Raw genomic sequence first — 9,533 nt, forward strand, 5'->3', positions numbered from 1 at the left:
TATATATTGACATAATATTTTTTGAAACAATAAATTTCGGTTAAGAAATAAATTTTGAAAAAAAAAAACTACGACTCATAAGTTGTTTATTTGGCTATAAATAAAAATCGTATTTTAACAAAAGTTGATTAATAATAAAAACGTAAATTATGAATAAAATTGACTCAATAAATAAATCAAAAAATTTAAAATAATAAATAATTAAATTATCCAAACTAATAGATTATAAATTAATGTTTTTAACTAATATTAATTTAAATAACATTAAATTTCTTAAATCAATGTAAAATAATTTTTTTTAAATCTTCATTTTACAGTAGATTTTATTCAAAAAAATCATAAATGTATAAGATTTTTTGGATTGAAGATAAAATAATTAGCAATAAAAATTGATAAATTAAAATATAAATCTTAAAAAAACATTATTAAAACAATTATACAAATTATAAAAGAAATTCTATCTTCTAAAATTTGAATTATTTCATACAAGTGTTACTAATAAAGCGCAAAGAAATTTATGCGACGTGATTTGATAAAAACATCAACCGTCTAAAAAAGAATTTAAATAAAATAATTTTATACGTGTTCTGGGGGTTATCTGAAACTGGAGGTCGATCTCGGATGAGATCTTCTGTATTGGTCGGAGATGGTGTATCCGGCTGACTGGTGGCGGCCGGAGCTGTTGTGTCCGACTTGTTGGACTTGCTGCACTGCTGATCCTTGGTCACCGGAGGGTGGGGGATACCTGCAAGAGACTCCGATGCTTAAGTTAGCATGGGTATTAAGCAGGTTTATTGTAGAATCAGAGTATGAGTTATACCTGGGTGCTCCAGTGTATTTATAGTAGTGTGGAGTGACCTTTCTGGAGATAAGATAGTTATCTTATCTTATCTTATCTTTAAGTGAGGTCATCTTATCTTCTAGGGAACCGCCTTTATCCTTCTAGGCTTTGGCTGCCTTTAGATTGGGCTGTGTCCCTCTATTTGGGCCCTTATTGGGCCTCTGTAGCGTTTTGGTCGAGCTCTTTGTGAAGAGGTCGGATAGTCTGACCTGAAGAGGTCGGTCGGCTTGTCGCTAAACATCCCGGGTCGGACATCTTGACCCAGGGTATGAACAGTGCCCCTGCTTGAGTTCGATCTTTCCGTGAGGTTGAGCTTCGATCTCTTTGGAAGTCGTGCTCAAGCAACTGTCTGGCTTGTTTCTTCATTGCCTTGCAATTCTGGCAGATTTTCTAGAGGTTTGGTACTTCACAGTCCGTCCTCTTTTGAGTGGTTGTGTGGGTTTTCTATCCTTGCCTTCTGGATCACGCCTTGCTTTAAGTTTGTGTTGACAACCCTCTGCTTTGGCGAAGTTATCCTTGTGGCTTGATATCCGGGCTTTTAGTGACTTGTCCAATGACTTTTTAGTGTTCTTTATATAGAACCTTTTTCAGTCTCGGATGACGTTCGTAGCCTTGTTTGAGATTGTGCCTTCTTTGAGTGGAGTTGTATCCCTTTTGGCTAAGCACATTTGAGCCTTAAGTTGTTTCTCAACCTTTTGGCTTGTTCTTTTTTGAGATCATACTTGCACCTCTTCTTTAGCTGACGTCGACCTGTATGACTTTGCCCCTGCTTGAGTTTGGACCTTTCCGCGAGATCGTGCTTTCGGAGCTTTGATCTCTTTGGAAGTTGTGCTCAAGCATCCTGACTTTGGTCGATCTTAAGTAGTTTCTCCTTGTGCGAGTTTGGCATTGCCCCTTTTTAGTTTGTTGAGAGGTCTTTTTAGCCTTCTTCCGACTTGTTTGTCTTCACTACTCGGGCTTTTTAGTCATAATCTAACAACTTTTTTTAGGTAGTATGGGGAACCTTTTTATAGTTTGTTTGGATAATTTTTTAGCGCCGTTCTGATCTGTGGTTTTGCCTTTTAAGTAGTGTCTTTTTTCAAGACTTTGTAGCTTTCAGCAAAGCATTCCTGGCCTTCCTCTGGCCGTTGCGAGATGTCTTTGTCCCCTTTGTGGATCTTTGTAGAGTGTCGGTACTTTGTTGTCCGACCTCTTTTGATCACTTCTGGTTTTGTCCACTTTCTGCTTGGTCGAGGTGGTCCTTTGGGGCTAACTTGTCCGACAACTTTTTAGTGTTCTTTGGTAGAACCTTTTTAGTTGGTCTGAACAATTTTGATAGCCTTGTCGTGGAACTATGGCTTTTTGGGCAAAGCTATGTCCCTTTTAGCGCACGTTTTTCGTTGGTCCGACTTCTCTCGTCGGTCCAAATTGTAGCTTTCGTTGGTCCGACTTCTTCTTGTCGGTCCAAAATGTAGCTTTCGTTGGTCCGACTTCTTCTTGTCGGTCCAATCTGTAGCTTTCGTTGGTCCGACTTCTTCTTGTCGGTCCAAGCTGTAGCTTTCGTTGGTCCGACTTCTTCTTGTCGGTCCAAGCTGTAGCTTTAATTGGCTCGGGTGCGACTTCTTCATGTCGGTCGCTTCTAAGTTATTTTTGTAATCCTCTTTCTTGGACTTTGTTCAGGTCTCTTTCAGGGATTACTTTTATAACTTTTATGTTTTGGGCCGACTTCGTCATGTCGTGCCCTTCTAAGTTATTTTTGTAATCCTCTTTCTTGGACCCTTGTCAGGTCTCTTTCAGGGATTACTTTTATAACTTGTTTGTTGTAGGAGACCGACTTCGTTAGGTCGATCTCTTCTAAGTTATTTTGTAATCCTCTTTCTTGGACCTTTGTCAGGTCTCTTTCAGGGACTACTTTTATAACTTGTTTGTGGGAGGTCAACTTCTTTGCGTCGTCCTCTTTCTAAGTTATTTTTGTAGTCCTCTTTCTTGGATCTTTGTCAGATCTCTTTCAGGGATGACTTTTATAACTTTTTAGTAGTAGGAGTCCAACTTCGTTATGTCGGTCTCCTTTAAGTTATTTTTGTAATCCTCTTTCTTGGATCTTTGTCAGATCTCTTTCAGGGACTACTTTGATAACTTTTTAGTAGTAAGAGTCCGACTTGGTTATGTCGGTCTCCTTTAAGTTATTTTTTGTAGTCCTCTTTCTTGGATCTTTGTCAGATCTCTTTCAAGGATTACTTTCATAACTTGTTTGTAGGAGGTCGACTTCTTTGCGTCGTCCTCTTTCTAAGTTATTTTTGTAGTCCTCTTTTTTGGACCTTTATCAGGTCTCTTTCAGGGATTACTTTTATAACTTGTTTGTAGGAGGTCGAATTCTTTGCGTCGTCCTCTTTCTAAGTTATTTTTGTAGTCCTCTTTTTTGGACCTTTGTCAGGTCTCTTTCAGGGACTACTTTTATAACTTTTTCATTTTGGGCTGACTTTGTCATGTCTGGCCCTTCTAAGTTAAAGTAATCCTCGTTAATAGGGTTGGCCAGACCTCTTTCCAGGGTTTACTTATAACTTGGGTTGACTTGGTCCGACTTCTTAACGTCGGCCAGTCTTTAAGTTATTATTTTAGCAATCCGTAAGACCTCGTCAGGTTTTTTTTGGATCACTTTCGATAACTTCTTACATTATTCTGTGTTTATCTTTGCCGATTTGTAGAAAGTGGTTGTCATTTCTAGATCGTCTTTTGGGTGAATCGCGTTTTCACCTTTATCGGACGATTGTCTTTATCGTGATCGTGCAGTGAAATTGTTTTTCACTTTCTGCCGATCTGTTGCTTTATAATCGGACGATGAATGCTTCAGATTAATGCGTCTTGGTATAGTAGTGAACTTTGTTTTCACTTTGTCGACCTTTGTCGAAATCAAACGATGAATTCGGTTTTCATCGTGGTCGGGTGGTGAAGTTGGTTTTCACCTTGCCGACTTGTCGCTTTGTAATCGGACGATGAATTTGGTTTTCATCTTGCTGACTTTGTCGTGATCGGGCGGTGACTTTGGTGTTCACCTTGCCGACCTGCCGTAGTCGGGCGTCTTGGTAGGAAACTTTCTAGGGAATCTGCAATCTTTTAAACAATAAAATGAAGATAAGAATGTGTACATGTTAGTACTTACCTTTCTAGGTCGGCAATCTTTTTGGATCTCGGCCTGGCGCCCTTTTTAGATTGCAGGCATGCCATGACCTTGGTAGCTCTTGCCCTTCGAGGTTGGACACTTTGTAGCAACCTTTCCCCAGTTCTTCCGAACAACTTGGTATGGTCCTTTCCAGTTGGCTGCCGACCTATTTTGATGTCATTTCGGATTAGGATGAGATCGTTGTTGCTAGATTACCTTCCGATTGTATATTGAGGCCATTTGACGTTTTAACGCCTCTTCCTTGATCCGACCTCGTTCTCGGGTTTCTGGAAGTAGGTCGAGTTCTTCCTTTTGAAGTTGGGAGTTGGCCTCTTCACTGTAGTGGATCACTTTGGGCGATCCTTCTTTGACTTCCACTAGGATCATTGCCTCTATTCCGTATAGCTAATCAGAAAGGTGATTCCTTCGTGGTGAAGTGTGGAGTTGTCCGATATGCCCAGAGGACTTGTGGGAGCTCTTCTGGTGGGGCTATAGGGAAGTTGGCATGCTTTTGATGTAAATCTTTGACTTTGTATTTGCTCCGAAGAACTTTGGTTCTTTCTACAAAAAGTTTGCATCTTTGATCGTTTGTTGTCACTTTTCTTTTGTCATTCGCCTTTGAGAAGAATGTGTGCTTTGCTTTAGGGTTTGGTTGCTGTTCCTGTTTCTTTTCATCGTTGCCTGACTTCTTTTGTACAAAACTTCTAGCTTTTGTTTTGACCTTTTGTTTGAGAGGTGTTCGGACTGTTTGGGTATATATTGTCGACTTCTTTTCTCTGTGTTCTTGCCCTGTTGTTGCCTCCAAAGGGTGCCCCTGGACTTTCGTGTGAGTCCTGGGGTTTCCCTTTTACTGCCAAGTCTGTCACTTGATGTTTTGCTGTTATTGTCCGAGTTGTTTCCTTATTTGCCCGAGTTGTTTGGTAGTAGCCCATAGTCGACCTATGTCTTTGAGATGTCTACTAAGATCCCGGACAGCATGTCTGATTAGCTGGATTTCATAGTTTTAATGCGTGTTACTGTGGCTGACCCTGAGTGCATCCCTTACACCGCCTTCGAGATCGATTTGTTGTGGTCTTGTAATGTAGCCCGGATGAGGCTTCTGTTATTGCACCTTGGTTGCCTAGTTTTAAAAATGTATCAGCTCGGGCATTCTGCTCCTGAGGTATGTGTCAGACTTCATATTCCCCGAATTGTCTGAGCTGTTGGTGCTGCCTGGTTTTAAAAATGCATCAGCTCGGGCATTCTATGTGTCGGACTTCATTTTCTCCGATTTGTCTGAGCTGTTTTCTGTTTTTGTCCAGGGTCCCCGAATTGTCCGAGATGTTATCTGGTTTTGTCCAGGGTCCCCTGAATTATCCGAGCTGTCTTCTGTAGGATTCTTCCAACTAAGTTTGTTTTCTGTAGGATGCCTTTTATGGGCTGGTTGGTCCGAACTCTGATAGTGTGAGCTTGAAAGTATGGGTGGAGTCGTTGAGAGGTGAGTACGAGGGCGTAGGCGAACTTTTTCTATCTTTTGATAGTTTAGTTCGGCCCCTTGTAGAGCTTTGCTGATGAAGTAGATGGGTTGTTGCCCACTTTCGTCTTCTCTGACTAGTGCTGAGGCTATTGACCGACTTCCCACTGCGAGGTATAATATGAGTTCTTCACTTTCCCATGGTCTGAAAAGAATGGATGGTTGCCCCCAAGAATTTTGAAATCTCGGGAGGCTTGTTCGCACTCCGTTGTCCTTTTCAACTCGTCCGACTTCTTTGGTGTGAGGTAGACGTTCAACTCGTCCGACCTCTTTGGTGTGAGGTGGACGTTCAACTCGTCCGACCTCTTTGGTGTGAGGTGGACCTTCAACTTGTCCGACCTCTTTGGTGTGAGGTGGACCTTCAACTCGTACGACCTCTTTGGTCTGAGGGGGACCTTCATCTCGTCCGACCTCTTTGTTGTGAGGTGGACCTTCAACTCGTCCGACCTCTTTGTTTTGAGGTGGACCTTCAACTCGTCCAACCTCTTTGTTGTGAGGTGGACCTTTAACTCGTCCGACCTCTTTGTTGTGAGGTGGATCTTCAACTCGTCCGACCTCTTTCTCCTTTTTTTGCTTTTGATTGGGCGAGGTGGTGAGATCTTCTCTGTGTTGCGTATTTCTCGTTAAACATCCACAAGAGATAGGTTTCTCAGTGGGTTGGTCTTCTTTCTTCCTGGACTCTTTATCCTTGTCCTGTGTTAGGAGAATTCAGTTTCTGAGCTCTCTCCTAGCCGAGAGTTCTCCTCCATGTTGACGTATTTTTCCGTCTTTTCTTGAACCTCGTTTTAGAGGTGTTGGGTACTTTTTTGATATAGACTGGCTAAAAGGTCCTTCTCTTAGGCCATTGATGAGTCCTATGATGGCCGCTTCTGTTGGAAGACTTTGTGTGTCAAGGCATGCTTTGTTGAATCTTTCCATGTAGTTGCGGAGATTTTTCCGATCTCCTTGCTTGATTGACTTGGGGCGTGCTTGGCTTTGTTCTTCTAGATGGAGAATAACGGATTGCATCTGAGGCCTCCGTGAGATACATCCTGCTTCTGAAATTGCTAAGATGATGGCTTGGATCTGATGTGCCGTCGTACGGAGTCATGTCGGGAGCTTTGAAGTCCTTTGGGACTTTAGCTTTCATGATCTCCTTGGTGAATGGGTCTTGATCTTTGTGGAGGCTGTCTTCGTGACCGGATCGAGTTGTTTTGGCCTTGAGATCCGCTTCGAGTTTTAGGAGCTTGTCCTCTGACGTCGTCTTGTTTCTCTTCCGAAGGTCTCTTTCGGCTTCCCGTTGATGTTCAGCTTCTTGTTCCAGCTGTTTAAGGCGATTCTGTTGCTTACGGATAGCTTCCAAAATTTCTGTGTTTGGGGGTTGCTTATCTCCCCTGTTTTGAGGTGTGTCTTTGGAGGTGGCGTCCGCGTCCTTGTTTGGCGTTCTGTCCACCAAACCAGAGTTGTGATCGTTGTCATGGTCGTCCGCCATAGTGATGGGATGACTTCCAGGTTCCCCGGCAACGGCGCCAATGTTCTGGGGGTTACCTGAAACTGGAGGTCGATCTCGGATGAGATCTTCTGTATTGGTTGGAGATGGTGTATCCGGCTGGCTGGTGGCGGCCGGAGCTGTTGTGTCCGACTTGTTGGCTTGCTGCACTGCTGATCCTTGGTCACCGGAGGGTGGGGGGTACCTGCAAGAGACTCCGATGCTTAAGTTAGCATGAGTATTAAGCAGGTTTATTGTAGAATCAGAGTATGAGTTATACCTGGGTGCTCCAGTGTATTTATAGTAGTGTGGAGTGACCTTTCTGGAGATAAGATAGTTATCTTATCTTATCTTATCTTTAAGTGAGGTCATCTTATCTTCTGGGAAACCGCCTTTATCCTTCTAGGCTTTGGCTGCCTTTAGATTAGGCTGTGTCCCTCTATTTGGGCCCTTATTAGGCCTCTGTAGCGTTTTGGCCGAGCTCTTTGTGAAGAGGTCGGTCATTGGCCGAGCTCTTTGAGAAGAGGTCGGATAGTCTGACCTGAAGAGGTCGGTCGGCTTGTCGCTAAACATCCCGGGTCGGACATCTTGACCCAGGGTATGAACAATACGTATATCTAATTATACTGTCAATGTAAAACTATTTTACACGTGTATTTAATTACATAACATCACATTAGCAAAAATAATTATTTTTCATATTGATCACGTGAATAGTTATAAAAAAAATGGATGTGATTGCACGACTATAAAAACACTTTATAACTGACAAAGTGACAATGCATCAAAATTAAATTCAAAATTTAAAATCAAATTTTATTATGTTGTACTGTAATCTTATTTTTTCAATGCAAAAAAATTTCATCTTTTGCCCATGCACTTTTTTGGTTACCCAATTATTTTTGGGTGAGTTATAGCATGCACCTGTCTAATTGAGGAAATTGGTGTACCATGTCCTTTCTGTATTGGTGTCCAGCTTGAGAGAGTGCCACGCGAACGTGAGGTACAGTGAGGTGGCATGTGTCAGGTGGAAAGTTCACCGGTGAAGGGAGGGAGGGGTTAATGGGTGGAGTTTCAATTTGGCCCCCATTGGGACTGCTTTGTAAATGGCAAAAAATTATGGGGTGAGACTGAAACGTGTTTTTTGGTTGGCTGGTGAAATTGTTTGGTCCAGTTTAGACCTATATTGTGTTAAAATTTGTGGGCTTACGTTTTTTGATTTCGAAAATAAAACAAAGTTCAAGAGAACGGCGAAAAAAATTCTAGGGAGGAATTGAACTTCATAAATCTTAGAAAACGTTAACAATCATGTGTGACAAAAAAAACATAAAGAAACAACGAAGCACCTAACTTCAAATGGAGAATAAGTGTTTATATATAGGCGCAAGTTCAGTATGAAGGATAGGAGAGGGTAGGAGAGATGGAGGAGAATATGCAACGATTCTTGTTCATTGCCGTTACGAAGGGGCACAAGCCCGGTGTATACACCAGTTGGGAGGAGGCGAACCAGCAAGTTCTGGATTATACGTTTCCTGAGTTTCACGAATTCAATAGCTTTGAATACGCATGCTCGTGCTTCAAAGCGAGGATGTCGTCGATTTGTGCTAAGAAAGGTCGTAGTGGTGAAACTGGTTGAGTGACGCCGGATGGAGGTGGCGGCAAGAAATTGGCTATCTCCGGCGGAGGCTATCCTTGCCGGCCAATTTTTTCATGTAAGACTTGTGAAACGACATTCACTTTTTAAAAGTTAGTGTATTTATGAAGCTCTGCTTTGCAGTGATGGAATGTGATTTTATTCGATTTGGAGTTTTGTTAGTGATGTTTATTCTGGTCATTTTATGTCCGGTTATTAAAATTATTAATTTATGCGATTTTTGTTGTTCGATGACTGTGCAAAAGGGCTTCCTGTAATTCCGGCGGAGGAGCTTAACGCAGATTTCACAGTTGTGAGAAGCATGGAGGAGTGGTTGCTGAAAGTTTTCCTGGAGGCAGAGATCCCTTGCCCCTGTTTCTTTAAGGTGGAATGATTTGTCGGAGAGCAAGGCCCGTTCTTTGGCTTCACGGTTGTTATTCCTGGGTATCCATTTGAGATAGAGCTATTTGTCAATGGTCGTTTCTCGATGGTTGAAAAAGCTGCAAGAGAGGATGCTACTTATGAGATGCTGTGTGTGTTGCTTGATGTAACTGGAAAAGAGATTCGGGATTATAACTACAGAAAGGCAAAGCTTCTTAGCGACTCAAATAACGCGCTTCGGGCTAGGGTAGGTCAACTGGAAGAATCTTACGAGAAGCTGAAGGCCAGTTACGATTCCCTTTTCAAGACACCATGTCAAAGGAGAAAGAGTTTGATGTGTAAAAGGCAAAGCTTCTTAGCGACTCAAATAACGCGCTTCGGGCTAGGGTAGGTCAACTGGAAGAATCTTAAGAGAAGCTGAAGGCCAGTTACGATTCCCTTGTAAGACGCCATGTCAAAGGAGAAAGAGTTTGATGTGTGTGTTCTGAATGTGTCGTTAGTATTTGGTTATGCTGTATTTGTTCAGTTATTGTTGTGTGTCCTTTATTTTTGGTGATT

This window comes from Arachis hypogaea, chromosome 19 (genome assembly GCF_003086295.3).
Source record: "Arachis hypogaea cultivar Tifrunner chromosome 19, arahy.Tifrunner.gnm2.J5K5, whole genome shotgun sequence".
Taxonomy (NCBI): domain Eukaryota; kingdom Viridiplantae; phylum Streptophyta; class Magnoliopsida; order Fabales; family Fabaceae; genus Arachis; species Arachis hypogaea.